Source organism: Megascapheus bottae, chromosome 8 (genome assembly GCF_031878675.1).
Source record: "Megascapheus bottae isolate mThoBot1 chromosome 8, mThoBot2.hap1, whole genome shotgun sequence".
NCBI classification, from domain to species: Eukaryota; Metazoa; Chordata; class Mammalia; order Rodentia; family Geomyidae; genus Megascapheus; species Megascapheus bottae.
The window spans coordinates 39,912,719-39,929,751 of NC_143516.1; the positions used below are offsets into that span (position 1 = coordinate 39,912,719).

At 42.3% G+C, this 17,033-nt stretch overlaps 1 protein-coding gene across 2 annotated transcripts in view; it reads right to left on the reverse strand.

Moving 5' to 3' along the window:
* The window catches only part of Sobp (sine oculis binding protein homolog), a 168,224-nt gene that overhangs the window by 2,392 nt on the left and 148,799 nt on the right, over positions 1-17,033 (reverse strand). The gene's annotated exons all lie outside the window — the stretch shown is intronic.

Genomic DNA, 17,033 nt, shown 5'->3' on the forward strand with positions numbered 1-17,033 from the left:
CACTTTTTTAGCAAAGGAAAAGTTACAATGGACACCATAGTGTTTTCTTTACATGATTCCTATAGAGGTGATTAAGCTGGGAGAAAGGCTTGCCTCTCTCTGTGGATCTTACCTGTTAAAGGTGAGCCATATTCATCTATTCACAAGCAAATCAAAGAGGAGTACAGGAATAGAGGACAATAAACCACCTAGGCTTCATGGGATCAAGGGAAGAACGTGTGAATAGACTGTTTCAGATCTGTTTCTGGGAGCACTTGTCCTCATGTTCACCACAGACCTGAGGTTCTGCCTTTTTGTCCTTACTGGTTTCTTTGTGACTGGACCCTTGGTCTAAAATATAGCTTCCTTAGGACCCTCAGAGACTCCTAGGAAGCAGCCACTTGGATGTCTGCCCAATGAGCTGTGAGGTCCCTGAAGTCTGGGGCTGGAGGGTCTTGTACATGTCAGAGCATCAGGAGTCTGGCCTGTCACAGGTGCCTGACACATACTGGCAAAATAAATGAGAGCTCTTTTCCATGATGTCCTCAACAGTCCTCCACCTTCTTTCCCTCTTCCTGCCAATAAATGGGGAATCAGAAACAGGAATGGGAGAAAGGTGAGGTGATAACGAAGGACTTATAAACATTGAGAGTTTTGTCAGAACAATGAGCAAATCATTTCAGAAAGGTGATAGATTTAGGACTTGAAAGGGACCCCAGAGACAACAGACTACACTTTCCTCATTTTATGGGGAGAAAAATGGAGACCTCAGAGTGTCTGGAAATTGGCTCAGGATGTTTGTAACAGGAATTTAGCACACGAGAGAGGAGGTCAAATGCCCACTGGGAGGACTAAGTAGAAGCCTGTGTTTTGAACCCTGCTATCCAAATCCTGGTGTTAATGGCAATAATAATAATCATCAGCCAAAGACAAGGTTTGAAAATCTCAATGTGCATGACAGGAAATGCTTGAGTTCCCCAAATCACATTAAATCACCAGATCTGTGTGCATTTAATATGTATATTAAATAACCAATGTGAAAATGCAAAACACCACAAATATGCATTGGGGGTGGAATTACAAGGCCATAGAAACCTTTCCATTTGGCATGGTCAGACTTGGAGATGGGGATATTTATCTCTGAATAAAGAACTAGAGTGCTTTCTCCCTCCCTCCCTCTCTCCCTCTTTCTCTCTCTCCCTCTTTCTCTCTCTCCCTCTTTTGAGAATGATGGACAATGAAGAGATAGAAAAACAAAGCCATCAAGAAACAAAGGATGAAAAAGGGGATGCAGAAATGACAGCTGGGTAGAAGACACAGGGGTAGCTTCTTCTGGAGCTAATTCTGCTACATTTATCCAGCACAGTCTGGAAGTTTCTGTGGAGGAAGGGAATTCAGCTCCGCCTCTGGGCCTGAGACCAAGAGTGACCACATCGTGGAGTCCAGAGGGGCCTCCAAATTCCTTCTTTAAAAGGGAAGGTGGGGGGAAGAAGGTGTTTAACGTTTTCTTCCAGTGACTGGGAAACACTACCATTTTAAATCGCTCACTTAAACATAGCCATTGCTTTTCCAATGAACTTGCTTTAAAAAAAAAAAAAAGTTATACTACCAAAAAGAAAAAGAGAGTATCTCTCAGATAAGTTTCTTTGTATTCAAACCACCTTTGGACAAAGGCCAAACATGCCCAGCATAATCCTGCTCGGAAAAAATTTCCAGGCTTTCATAAGAGGCTGGGAAAATGGGATTATAATAAGAGCCATTCTGGAACCTTAACTACAGCGTTTGCCATCCCAAACACTATAATAATCATTATTATTCTCTGGTATCTATTATTGTCTGGTAAATAATATGTGTTTTCCCCAAAAGTTCTAAAGGGTGCAGCTGCATGCCGCTCTATTTTTTGCAGCCCCACTCCCCAAAGCCTCTTCACACACAGCTTATTTTAAGAGAACCACATTTGTGCCCATCCTCTCCTCTCACTGTAAACTTGCCATGCTTGGGACATCCCCAAAGGCCAGATGGTGGCAGTACAAGTCCCTGTCTGCTGGGAACTTTTGAGGAGGGGGGTAGTTCCGAAGCCAGCCTCCTCAGATCTACTGGTTCTGACTGGTTCAGGGCAGTCTCTTTAGGTGATAGGGACAGAGACTTTGGAATCAGTAACAATGAAGACCAAAGTTGGGGCTATACTTTCCTGATATTTGTTATGAGGTCAATGGAAATCAACAAGACAGATCGGGAGTGACTTTAGGGTTTTAGGAAGTTGGTCTTGGCAGGAAGTTCCAGAGCCCTGAGCATTTGCCACACAAAGGGGCTCCATGGAAGCATCTGTTCTCTCCATCTAAACGTCCTCCAATGAGACAGGCAGGAGTGCGAGGCAAGCATGCCCCAATCTGTGCGCCCATTTCTTGCTGACCCCTCCTTAAGTCTTGAGTCTTGCTCCCTGAAATGTGGGCTTCAGTGAGACTTTCAATTGTATCTTCTGTCTTTCATGCGCTATGGTAGGGGCTCTTCAACAGAAGCCAGTATCAAATATGCAGTATCATTAGCTTGGGCAGCTGGGTAGTAATATGTTGCCAGTGTAGAAAGGAGTCTATTACTGTTCTGGATTTTTGAGTCCAACATTTCACTTTCCTTTTTTTTTCTATTAATCTGACATGAGCACACATATGCTCATGTTCTCTCTCTCTCTCTCTCTCTCTCTCTCTCTCTCTCTCTCTCTCTCTCTCTCTCACACACACACACACACACACACACACACACACACACACACTCACATATCTCTAGGAGAGAATTTTGGAGTGCCCCTGGATGCAAGAAGTTCTGGGAAAATGGCTAACTTGTACCTCAAGGTAGGTTTTCCTCTGAATGTATGCAGGCAGGATAATTCACCTCTGATGCATAACCCTATGTAAAGCCCGTAATTTTTTTTGCCTGTCCTGGGGCTTGAACTCAGGGCCTGAGCACTGTCCTTGGGCTTTTCTCAAGGCTAGAGCAACAGCACCATTTCCAGCTTGTTCCATGTATGTGGTACTGAGGAATCAAACCCCGGGTCTTTGTGCATGCTAGGCAAGCACTCCACCAATAGGCCAAACTCCTGGCCCAAACAAGTACCATGAATGCACCATATATAACACTCATACTACCATTTGGCTTGAACTCTGGGCCTGGGCACTGTCCCTGAGCTCTTCAGCTCAAGGCTATAACCCTATCCCTTAAGCCACATTGCTACTTCCTTTTTTTTGCTAGTGATTAATTGGAGGTTACAGTCTCACAGACTTTTTAGTGCTGGGCTGGCTTTGAATCACAATCCTTGGATCTCAGCCTCCTGAGTAGCTAGAATTACGGGCATGAGCCACCGTGCCCAGCCATGCATGATCTTTATCAAGCACAGGTGGTAAACTGTCTTCAGAATTGCAGGTCTGCCGACCCCTTCAGGCCAGAGGAATGAAATACCCTCTTAAGAAATTATCCACACACAAGAGGATTTTCCTGTTCCATCAGGAAAGCATTTCTAAGAATATGATTTTCTCATTCCGCCTGCTTCATCACAAAGATTGCTCAGAGAACAAAAGTGTTGACTAAAAAAAAATCTTCCCTAAAATATTCAAGTTCCAGCTCCCAAAGCAAATGTAGATCCTGAGAAAATAAATCTCATCCTACAATGCAACCTAGTCTTTCTGTGATGTAAGACACCACTTCTACCCAGAAGCCTGCCTTTGTCAATCTATGTCAATATCCTACCTTTTACTACATTTCTCATTGCATTAGTGATTTCTATCATCAAGATCCAGTAAGTCTGCTGTGTCTCCCACATTTAGAAGGCAAGCTCCCTTGTCTGTCAGTTACTCCCAAGGGTCTAAAATCCGGTGGCATCAACTCTACCAATGCAGGAAATGCCTGTTACCAAGCAAGCTTGCCTTTGTCCAATTACCCCAGTCTTAGCAGAAATCCCCTCACTAGGGCCACGACTGCCCATGCAGCTATTACACGCTGGCCGTGGCAATGCTGTTTATCTGGGACAATAACTAGTCCCTGAGGACAAGACTACTCTCAGGTGGCCACAGCTATTCTGGGATACTTACAAGGGCAGAGCCCTATGGTCACTGAACAGAGCTGCCTGCAGCAGCCGATAAACCCCAAGGGTCATGGCAGATAGTGGTCCTACACCACGTCCATCCAGGACAGCTTTGCCAAAAGGCACTTCTCTCACTTCTTTGTCACCCTCTGCCTTAGGAAGTTTTGAAATGGCTTTTAACAGAACAGAAACATTTTACTTTTGCAGTCAATGGTACCTTTTTGCTTGTTTGTTTAAGTACTGGGTTTGAACTCAAAGCCTGTGCTCATAAGGCAGGTGCTTTATCACTTGAGCCACAACCTCACCTTTGAGTATTTCTGAGAGTCTGGCATTTATGCCCCAGCTTGCCTAGATCTCAGTCCGCCTATTTACATTTCCTAAGTAGCTAAGATGACAGGCATGCTCAATCGTTCCTGACTTGTTCTTGGTTGGATCTCATCTATGTTTTGCCCATCTTCCTGATCACAACCTCCTAAGTAGTTAGAATTATAGGTGTGAGCTACCGCACCTCTTTTCTTACAGTTCATTAACTAATGCAAATGATTGAAGAATAGCCTTTCTTTCCAGTATGCTAGTGATAGGAAATGACCCCTGGTAGTGAGAGGGTGAAGGGCTGAGAGTAAGCTTCCGCTTGGCTTAGGGCAAGGCTCTGTCTGAATTGCAGCTTTGTTTCCATGGAGCCACTCATCCTGTGGCACTGATAAGCCAAGGCTCATACATATTTAAAAACTGTTTAACCAAACAGAAGGCTTTGTTTTCTACTTTTTAAAAAGTTTGTTCCTTTAGCTATTTCTCATTTTTTCTTTAATCACAACCATTTAAGACTTCCCCTCACACTGTTATCACTACCTTTGTTGTTTAACAAATGAAATTTTTGTTTTTCTTTGCTTAATTGGTTCTATATGTTATATGGAGAGGCCTGAATGTCCCAACAAGTGGTCATTGCTATTTCTTAGTGGCCTCTACAAGTTCCTGAGTGACCAAAGAACTTTGGACCACCGGTACTCCTCTTAGCCCTCTACCTGAAATCCTTTTTGGAACCCAATAGTATAGGCAAAGAAAAGGACTCTTTTTCAGGCCCTTTTCTAAAAACATGGAGGGATTTCAGGCAAACAGTGTGTATTTTTTTCCTCCTCCTCCTCCTCCTCCTCCTCCTCCTCCTCCTCCTCCTCCTCCTCCTCCTCCTCCTCCTCTTCTTCTTCTTCTTCTTCTTCTTCTTCTTCTTCTTCTTCTTCTTCCTCTTCTTCCTCTTCTTCCTCTTCTTTTATTTTTGATCATGGGGCTTGAACTCAGCCTGGGCACTGTCCCTGAAGGCTACCACCCTACTCTTGAGCCAAGCTCCACTTCCCATTTTCTAGAGGTTAATTGGAGAAAAGAGTCTCAGGTCCTTCTGTGCCTGGGCTGGCTTTGAACCTTGATCCTCAGATCTCAGCCTCCTGAGTAGCTGGGATTACAGGCATGAGCCATCCCGCCTGGCTAACTGTGTGTTTTTCTTACAAACATACTGCATGACTATGCCCAGTCTCTTAAAAGAAAAACAAGACAAACACTTACATGATAAGTTAATGGGAAGGGAAAAGTCTGCAAGAGGAAGCCGGAGGCCTGTGCCACGGGCTCTCAGGACTAAACACTTCTTCCTGTGGCTGAGAAAGCCGCAGTCTTCAAGCAAGGTGGCAGACATGACACTAGGCATTTTCTGTGCTAATTCCAGTTGAAAACAAGTATATTTTGTACTTATTTCTCACACATGTTTAGTTCACAGAAACAAGGCTACTGAAGTGTTCAGTATTGTCTCCATTTACAGATGAACTCGTTGCCAGAAAGCTCAGATTTGCTAGACGAAGGTCACTAGCTAAAAAGAAGTAAAGGTAGATGGAAATCCAGGTTCCAGGACATCCAAGTCTAAGCTCCTTCTTCAAAAGAGAGCTGTCCCCAGTCCCTATTCATGTCCTCCCTCTTTTGCCTTGACAATAGTCGGAGTTACACAGTCAGAACTGTAAGGAGACCTACAGACCGGCAGAGTGTAGCTCTCTTGCTTTGCACACAAGAATTGACTTTTTTGATTAAAAAAAAAAGAATGCCCATCCACCCCTCTCCTTCCTTCCTCCCTCCCTCCCTCCCTTCCTTGTCTTCCTTCCTGGCAGTATTGGAGTTTGAAATCAAGGACCTCATATTGGCTAGTCAGCTATTCTATCACACCACCAGTTCTTTTTATTTTATCTTTCATAGTCTGGCACTTTTTTTGCCCAGAGCTGGCCTGGACTGTGCTCCTTCTCCCTCAGGTCTCTTGTAGCTTGGATTACAGGCATGCATTACCATGACCTGTCAAAGGAGTATTTTCATTGAAGTCTTATCCAATACACTAACTAGCTGCTGTGTGTTCACATGGTCTGCCAGGCCCCTGCTCCCCACTCCTGCTCTGTCACTGTAACATTAGGTTTTACTGGGCCCTTGCTGGAGTGGCAGAGGCCAAGGTACGAAGAAAATGCCAGGATAATATTATTCTGATTTCTCCCACATCATCTTTCAAGACAAAGTATCCAGATGTTTGGGCTTCTTTCTGTTATCTGATCACAGACGTTCTACATGACAAAGGAAAAAAAACAAACCCAAAGAATCAAAGCAGCTTTGTCTGGCAAGTAGCAGATTTTAAGATTTTATGTGAGGCTTCTAAAAGCAGTCTCTCCCATACTATACTTACTCTTTACAACAACCGATTAGCAGAAAGAAAGCTTCATACTAGTAGAAACACCATTGTAAAAAGTAGCAGCAAGGGCCTAGTGGTTAAAGTGTTTGCCTAGCATGCATGAAGACCCGGGTTCGATTCCTTGGTACCACATACATGGAAAAAAGTCGGAAGTGGTGCTGAGGCTCAAGTGGTAGAGCTCTAGCCTTTAGAAAGTCCAAGGACAGTGCTCAGGCCCTGAGCTCAAGCCCAGGACTGGCAGGAAAAAAAAAAAGTAGCAAGAGTATTGATTTCTCCTCTAAACAGAGGAAACAGATAGGGTGGGTGTTTAAGGGCTGCTTTTGTACAGTTTTTCAATTCCTGAGCCCAGATGTTCAGGTATGCTTATTTCCTCCCTGAAAGATGTAAGACAGACAGGAAGGTTGGCAAAATGTGCCTGCAGTCCTTGGCAGATGAGGCCTTGGGTTCTAATCCTGGCTTTACCACGTAGCAACCCTAAGCATTCACTCTTTCCTGTTGCAGCTCTCCTAGCTGGAATAAAGAATGGAATGAGAGGGTTTTTGGGGGGGGGTGGGGGAGGGGGTTGAATTCAGGGCCTAGACACTGTCCTTGGGCTTTTTCCTCAAGGGTAGTGCTCTGCCACTTGAGCCACAGCACCACTTCTGGCTTTTCTATGTATGTGTTACCAAGGAATCAAACCCGGTCTTTGTGCATGTTAGGCAAGCACTCTACCACTAGGCCAAACTCCCAGCCTAAAGGGGTGTTGTGTGTGTGTGTGTGTGTGGTTATCAATTTCTTTTCTTTTCTTTTTTTTTTTTTTTTCAATTTCTTTAGTCTTTACAAACACAGATCAACTTTTGGGTTCACTGATTTTCCTTCTGTTTTCTTCTCTGATCTTGTTGTTTTCATTCTTCTTGCTAATCAAGTTAAAGTTTAGAATTGTCTTCCTTTATTATTTAATCATTTTAGTTAATTTAATTTTGTCAGTCATGGGGTTCGGACTCAGGGCCTAGGCACTGTCCCTGAGCTCTCTTACTGAAGGCTAGCACTCTACTACTTTGAGCCACATCTCCATTTCTGGTTTTCAAATGGTTAATTTTCTGTTTAGACTGGTTTTGAACCACAATCCTCAGATCTCAGCCTCCTGAGTAGCTAGGATTATAGGTGTGAGCTAGCACTGCCTGGAAAGTTAATTTTTTTAAAAGAATTATTGATCAGAGAGACAGAATTTTGCTTCCTTATCCTGGCTAGCCAGTAACTCTTGAGCGCACGCAATACTCCTAGCTGGGACTCTCTAGTAGCTGTGATTACAGGTACACACCACCAGGCCTGGCTACTTTATACTATGTATGTCCCTCTGAGCAGTTAGGCCACAAAGAGATTTTTTTTTTTTTAATGAGACTTTCTGGGATATAGCTGTGGCTCAACTAGTAGAATCCCTGCCTGACAAGCAAGGAGTGCTTAGTTCCAAGCCTGCTACTGCCACAAACAGCAGTAAGAAGATGCCAGGAGAGATTTTATGAGGGTTTCTGAAATGGCTTCTGTAGTCTTTGAATAGACAACATGTTTCATTACTTTCCCAGAAGCAGTTCTGGGCTGTGGACAATTCTTATAATAGGTACCTGGGTGCCAGGTAGCTCCTAGGCATTTTACCTATTCACACTGGAAATGGAGTTGATGCCTATGTTAGTTGGAGTTATTATCTTCATTCTTTATATACATATATATGTATATATGACATATACAATGGCTTTCTATGGAGATTCTGAGACTACTCATCAAATCACAGCACTGCTGATTACTGGTCACATGACTGGGTAAAATCCTCACCTCTACACGCCTCAGTCTCCTTATTAAGCTGGGTTTATAAATGAAAGCATTGTGATCAGTATATAATATGTGGAACAGTCTACCTATAGAAGGTGTTCTATCAATATTAGTTGTTGTAATTCTCTAATGAATAAGTGCAGGCCGGAGAGTCTATAAACCCCTCCCAACTCCACACATCTGGTTAAAAGAAAAAGTTTTCAAAACCAGGCAGGTCTCACTCCAGCCCCGTGTGCTTCCTAGGGCACTGCCAGTGAGCCGAGCTTTACTTATCCCTTATCCGTCCCTCATGGCAATCTTGTGATGATTCACAACACAGTCATTGGCGCTCAGAGAAGTTGAGTCACTTCCTCCCTCACCTAGTAAATGCCTCTACTGGGATTTAAACCCAGGCCAGCTCCACAGCAGAGCAAACATTCTTTTTCCATGGAACCCTACTTTCACCTCCCTCCTCTACCAGGAGTCCACTGTCACCATAAATGGAACTTCATGAAGTCTACCTAGAAATGAGAAATGATAAATGAACGGCCCTAAGAGTGTCCTTAAAAAATACCAGTAGGTCCTAGGAGGCACAAATTCTGCTTCCCACAAAATGTCTGTGGGAGCCAGAGATAACAAACCACTTGGGCCTTCCTGCTGCGTTTTCATCCTCTGATAGAGCTGAGCATCGTGTGACCTCTTTGCAGCATCTCTGTGTCATTGGTCTGGAAGTCCACAGCTAGGAGACTGGCAGCCTTTGTGGAGCCCCCAACATTCTTGGCTCCCCGCCTCCAAATGAGACAAGGCTATCAGGTAACATTTTGCAGCAAGCTCTTCCCCGCCCCACTGGCCTCACTTGGAACTGTTGGCTGGTCAAGAGGAGGCATCTGTTTCCATGACAACCAGGGCTGCCAGCATCCCTTCATTATGCTGGGAACCATCTGTTGGCTGTGAGGTTTCCTTCCACTGTCAGCTGTGATGTCTCCTTTGCTCATTCTGGGACAAGGAAGTTTTTCTATTGTCCTGCCACGATGGCTTCATACTTAAGACACAGATGAGCTATTAGCCCCTCATCTTTTACCAATAATGTTCTGAAATGTTTATACTCCACTGCTGGTAACTGGCCTGTTCTCAGAATACTATGATCAGCTTTAGCAAAGCTAGTCTTTCTTCACTTCCTGTCTGTGAGCAGCTGCTAAAGTAATTTTCCTCACACACACATTTCATCCTGTCACTCCTCTGCTCCAGGTCACAGTGATGGAGCCCTAATACCTCAAGGACCAATTCCTCCACCTCCTCTCCCCCACCTTGCTCTCCTCCAGCATGCTCTTCTCCCTCTGTAGCCAAGCTCTCTGCTCAATCAAATACAACTGGAAGGTCATCCTAACCTGCCTGTCCTTTGTTGCATCTGTGCCTTGTTTTTGACATCCTGCTGCCTCCCTCATGCCTCTACTCCCGACTGCCAGCCACATCCCTCTTCCAGAAGACCCTCACCTGCTGTAAGGAACACACCAAAGTAATTCCTGCAGAGCTGCTTCTCATTCACTTGCTTGACAAATGCCTGTGTGCATTTAAGAGGCCTGCCAGCCTCTCTTAAAAGACGAATTTGTACCTGCTCCCGCCTTTGTGAGGCCTGTTGTCTGTCATTATCGTAGCAGTTTGCAGCTGCCTCAAGATGCTTCGAAAAGTGACTTTGGGTTTTTCTCAACTCTCCCCTAGTGCCTCAAAATAAGGATTTTTGCAACACTCTCTCCCACTCTCCACACGCGCGCGCGTGCACACACACACACACACACACACACACACACACACACACACACACAGAGGCACTATGGGTCTGGACATTGTCCCTTCAGCTTTTCCCTTCTACCACTTGGGCCACATCTCCATTTCTGGGTTTTTGGTAGTTTATTGGAGGTAAGAGTCTCATAGACTTTTCTGGCCAGGCTGGCTTCGAACGCAAGTCTCAGATTATAGCCTCCCGAGTAGCTAGGATTACAGGCATGAACCATGATACCCAGCACTCTTTCCCTTTTATAATGTTCTCTCTTCTCCATACTCCTCCCTCTCCCTGTCTTACTAATTTAACAACTATGCAAAGTCAGTGTTAGGTATTATTGTAGAATGGGTATATTTTACCAGTTACTGCCTCATCTTATTTAAATTAGGATGAGTTTATTAAGTTTTATGGGTTGTAATATATGAATTAGGTACAAATTAAGGGGTTATAGCTGGATGAGATGGCTCAGACCTGTTAGCTACTTGGGAGGTGAAGGTCATGAGGAGATCAAGGTTCAAGGCCTGCCCAGGAAGTGGTGGAGGGGGTAGAGTTCAAGAGACTTTGTCTCCATTAAGGGCTATATATGGTATGAGTGCCTGTTACCTTTGCAATTTAGAGAAGTACAAACAGGGAGCTTATAATCCAGGCCAGCCTAGGTAAAAGGGCATTTTTGAGACCTTGTCTTAAAATTTACATAGAAAAATGAGCTCAGGAAATGACTCAAGTGGTAGAGCATCTACCAACCAAATGTGAGGCCTGAGTTCAATTCACACTATTGTCACACACACATGCACACACACAAGATGTTTTTAAATCAAGACACAGTATTTACGATATTCACACATACAGAGATGATACAGAACAAAGTGATCAGACAGAGAAGGGTCATTAGAATCAGGGCAAGAACATTATGTGGCAAATGAGCTATGCACCTTGTGGGCAGGGATGGGAGGGGAAACCGAGGCAAAGCAAAGAAGGGGTGACACTGTCCAAAAAGAATTGTATTCATAACCTGACTTATGAAACAGTAACCCCTCTGTACATTACCTTAATAATAACAATAAAAGTACATTTTTTTAAAATCAGACAAGACTTGGAAGTGTGGCCTAGTAATAGAGTGCTTGCTTAGCATGCACAAAGCCCTGGGTTCAATTCCTCAGTACCACATACACAGAAAAAAATCAGAAGTGGTACTGTGCGGTGCAAGTGGTAGAGTATTCACCTTGAGAAAGCTCAAAGATAGTGCCCAGGCCCTGCGTTTAAACCCCAGGACTGACAAAAAAAAAAAAAAAAAAAAAAGATCAGGACAAGAATCTGAACTAGTGATCCTCATCTTCAGTGTGAGGTCGTAATATTTTCCTACCTCCCCCAAATTCTGTTTCTATTAGTATTTTAGATTCATATTTCTCAAACCTTGAAGGAAATGAAAATAGCCTTTGAGGTCCATGATTATGATGTCATTATATTAAATGGTCGGAAGGTGGGGGGGGAGATCTGAGTGTATTTTTGGTTTGGCAAAATCTAGAATTTTGGGGGTTTGGCCAAAACTAAACTTTATTTCGCCAAGCACTTGGCCTTAATTTTGAAACCCATATGATTTTTAAAAGAAATTCAATCTATATGTTTCTGACTCATTTACCCATGAAAACGTTATTTGGTAAGTGTTTTTAGATGTCTGATCAAGTTCCTGAGCCTTTTTACATATCTTCTATCCCCTGGTTCTTACCAAAATGTTGCATTTTGCTAGACATAGAAGGTTTGAGCCCCAAAGGCCTGTAATCAGCTTGAGATTTATAACCTCTGAAGTGTAAATGGATTCTGAGTTTGGAAAGAGTTTTCCCTCTTCTTTTTCATGAGTACATAAACAGGCTCTTATGTACTACGATAAGACAGGCTCTTATGTCTTGAGTTCCAAGATGGCAGAAAGCTGAACAATAAAGAATTTATTTTACACACCAACCAACTGTCCCTAAGATATTCTGGTGGAAAATTATAACACAATAAGTTCACACAGACACAAGACTAAGATAGAATACTCTAATGGGAAGTTTGTTAATTATTCTTAGAATGAAAAGTAGGTGGCTCAAGTTAGAACACTTTAACTTTACGTTCCCAAGGAATTTTTTTTAAAATCAGAGTCGATCAATCCTATTTAAGACTTACTATACATTTTTTAAAAGAAGCTGAATCAACTAAAAGTGACATTTGAATGAAAACCAGAAGAGCGAGGAGAATGTGCTGCCTGCTGCACTGACTTACCCCGTCAGTAAAATGATGCCTTAAAATGATGCTCAGATACCACTCAATTATAGTATTCTAGTGGGAGAGGGCTTTTGGAATAAAGTACTTAAAAATGACTTATAAATATTTAAAGTATAAGCATCTAACAAATCATAATGACAAAGTTTTACATTTAACCACATGGACTCCAAATATCTTGAAATTACTCTAAATAGGGGTTTAAAATATCAAAAGCGCTTGTTGATGGGAAGCAGAAATTCACAGAGAAACTTAAGCCTGATCATTCTTGCTCCCACAACACCCAATCTGCACCAGTTTTAAAGTGTGCATGGGTAGATTTCTCTAGGAAAAAATATCATGTTACAGTCTGAACTTCCAAAACAAGAGTAGAAGGGTGAAATATAAGGCTTCTCCCTTCTCTCACTAAATGCCCTTTAGCCACTTTGCTCCTACATAATTTGTTATTGTAGGTTAGCTCAAATTTAAGACAGTAACATTTTAGTAACACTTAGAGACCTAAGCCAGCTGCAAGGAGGATATCATTACACACTGAGACATATGTTGTATGGGAATGCCACTCATTTTCAATAACGAAAACACTCTAGGAAAACAAGCCATGCAAATGAGGGAGAGATACACGTTTTAATCATGTTTTTAGGACCATAGGTCCAAGTTTTATATCAAATGAATCTATAAAGTGTTTTTCTGTCTATTATGCATTAAACACTATCAGTAACATTCTTACTTCCTTTTTTACCCCCAAACAGCCTGTTGTCCAAGACAGACAGGTGTGGGTGTGTGGGGGGGTAGTGGGTAATGAAACGACCAGCCAAATGTCTGGATGAGAATGAGGCTGGAAGCACAAAGCTTTCATTTGCCATAGCCTTGGCCTTACCTGCATGGAAAAGGCCTTCTGCCTATGTCTCACCATGATTCTGGTGCATGCATGGAACTTCTCTACACAGTTCTTGTTTGCTTATTTTGTTTTGTTTTTAGATTGTGATAATAATTTATCCCCAAGAGTGGCAAACTTAAAGAGATTTCTGAGATATCTTGGCTGGTTTCTAACTTAGGAATAATCAGGTGTACACTCAGTGACTATTTGAAAGCAATCGAGGCCAATCCCAAGGGGTTTCTGTTGCTGATAATGTTCTTATTGTCACCATCATTTGTTTTTGGCCCAATTATTTTCACTAGAATCTTTTAAGTGAACCTTGAAGTAATTTGTGTGCATGCCGTTATTCCTAGTTGATGTGTGTTGGAGTGTGTGTGTGTGTGTGTGTGTGTGTGTGTGTCCATCCCTTCTTTTCTCTCAAGCTTAGCACTCTGGAAATCCCCAAATCTGGAGAAGATCTCTACTTGGTTAGTATCCAGAGCTGGCATCCGACTGGCATTTACTCCTCTTCCTTGACAATGGGACTCCATGAAATATGGCTGGTGCTGGACAGTTTATCTTTTAACCCTGGTTTATTAGTTTCTCCAAGTGACTTCTCTTTATGCCTTTTCAGGTATATAAAAATGCTTAAACACACAGAATGTATTGCCTTAACATCCATCCACATAGAAAGTATTATACAACTACAAGATACAAAGGAATACTGTGCAGGCACAATGAAAGAGAAGGAAGTGCTGCCCCTTCCCTATTTCTTTGGTACCATGTCTTCAATAGGAGAGGTTGAGAAAAGGCAGGACATGGGAGCAGAGGGAAGTGTTCCTCACATGAGGTAAGTGTTCTGTGCTGCTCTAGGTTTGGTCCCTCCGTCGTCTCTGCCCCTCTGCAAGGCCTGTCTGCACGAAAGTAGGTGTAAGTGATGGAACCATGATGCTTGCTCAACGCAGCAAGCAGTAACTCATGGAAAAGCAGTCATGGAGCTGATTTCCAAAGCCCTTCCAGACAATGGCTTATTAATAGCTGGTCAAATGCCTCTCTTCCCCTGTGCACTCTCTCAGGTGAAGACACATTCTGGGGAGAAAGGGTGGATGGGCAGCATTTTTAGACCTCACTCCCTTAGTGCCCCTTACTCATCTGCCAGCTTGACTCTAGCCTGTTTACTCTCAGCCTCACTGACAGAGAAGGCCATAGAGAAGGCCATTTTTTCCACAGACTCAGGCTCTCTCCCCATGCAGAATAAAGTTTAATGCTAGGAAAAATGATTGGGTTTTTTTTTTTGCTTCACTTTTCTTTGTCATCATATGCCCTTTCTAACTTGGTAATTTGAACTTTTTGCATTTTATTCCTAAGGCACAGGTAGCTGCAGTGCTTGTTTTGCAATATTATATCCACAGCAAAAATTGCCCTCCCTTCCAAATAGGATTGAGGGTATTGTTCAGTGATGGAGCACTTACCTAGCAGGCTCAAAGCCCTGGGTTTGAACCCTAGCACTAAGGTGGGGGGGGGGATGGGGAGGAAATTTGCAAAAACTAGATAATGACTTTAAGAGAAATTTACAAGTAATTCAGCTTTCTCAGAAGAACAAGGAAAAATGCCAATTGAGATACTGCTCATTAAAAATGGAAGATAATCCTTTAAAGATGCAGAGTCTACTCTCTCTGAAGCCAAAACCTCCCCTCAAGAAAATGCTTGCATATCTAAAGCACACAATACTTTCCAAGAAATCTGAGAGGAAATTGCTGAAGGCCATTCATGGAGAAACAGCTCTGAGAAGATGCCTTAGAAGGTCTGGCGATTATAGGAAGACCAGCGTTTTGCACTTGCATAGAGCCTGATGGGTCCCTCTTGCAGTTTGTGCACAGAATGCTGCTTCTGCTTCCTCAGAGTCCCATCCCAGCTGAAATTTTAGAAGGTTTTGGCTATGTCTGAAAGCAATAAATATCTGGCGCATGTGTCATTGCAACTACGTTATATGCTTTCACATGATAACTCTTATCAGTGAATGTAGATCCAGAAGCTCACTGAACATGATGATGGTGGGTCTTTCCTCTACTAGACCAAAGAGATCACAGCCAGGTCTATCCTGGGTATACCCCACTCACAAGTGTGCATGATACCAATCTGGTGAATTCTTAGTCGTTCTTTGATGTACTTCTATCTACATCCTGGTAGAGATAGACTAACCTTTAACTTAGAGACTATCACCATGGAACATTTCTAATCATCAAATATGGGAACATTAACTTGCTCAAATCTGGTCTAGGAGCTGAGCACATCCCATGTGTGCAGATTCGCTCTTGGTATTTGCTTTGAAAGAAGACACCTATAAGTGTTGTTTTCGAGTATACAGATTTTGTTTCCAGTCTTCTAGTCAGTCTGGCCTCTTGGGCTTCTCAGCTAAGAAACTAAATTGGCAAAAAAGTTAACTTGTCACCTCCATCCTTTTGGCCTCAATGAAGCAAATCACTTGCCTTGAGACAATTGTTGAAAGGATTGTGACTCCATGACTAGACTAAACTCCAGGAAGCCAAAAATCACAGCTGGCTCCTCCAGTTTTCTCTAAAAACATAAAGTTGAATCTCTACCACTGAGTCCAGAGAAGAATCATTCTATGTAGGTTTCTATGGCTCTAGAAATAAAAAAAAAATTAGAGAGCCACAAGAGTGCGAAGTTGTATGGTCCTAACAGGATGGAGTAAAAGAGTTACTCTGGCACACATTTTTTTTTCCATTGATGATTTAACTTAGAGAGAATATATTATTTCCCTGGAAAATTGAGGAGGGGGAGTATTGTCTTTTGAATATCTTCAAACATTTGCAAATGGTTTCTCTGAACTCCCCAATGTACCATAAACAAGTGTAAACTATAGAAATTCAGAAAATGTACAAATACAAACAGTTATCCCTCAACCTCCCAAGCAAAGACAAAGAGGGAGTATTTCATTTATAAGTGGAATTCTTTGTGGATAGGATAGTGTGGGAAATGTTTATACATTGTTTTTCTTATTATTTGTTTTTTTTTCTAGTAACAGAAGCTGCAGTATTGGTATTTCAAATCTTAAAAGTTAAAGATTAAAGAGAAACTTATAAACTTTTAAAATCTTTAACTAAACTTCATTAGTTATGCATCTGGGTGAAACATCGGTCCATTAAAAACATTTGTAGTCATATCAACAAACAAGAACGAATAAAGCCAGATATCCAGGAAGAGAGCAACATCATGAAATGGAAGAAAGGACTTCAACTTTGCAAAAAACTAAGAAATAAATGACTTCTGTGAAGGCAGCTGTAGCTAGGGTTGCTAATTTCAAGATACAATCAGTATGGATCTATTTTAAATGTTTCCTTCTTTACTAATCACCATACCATATGAAAAAAGTAGACATGGGGAGAAGAATAACAAACACTGACCAGTCTTACTGGAAGACTCACCTATGAGAAATATTACAAAGAATCAGCAAAAGACACACAAGAAATGGTTCACTGATATCTTCTACCACACCTTAGCCTTCTTTCACTTGCCCTCAAAGAATGTGTGCCATTAAAGCAGAGTACAAAGGCATTGCAATCCTTAT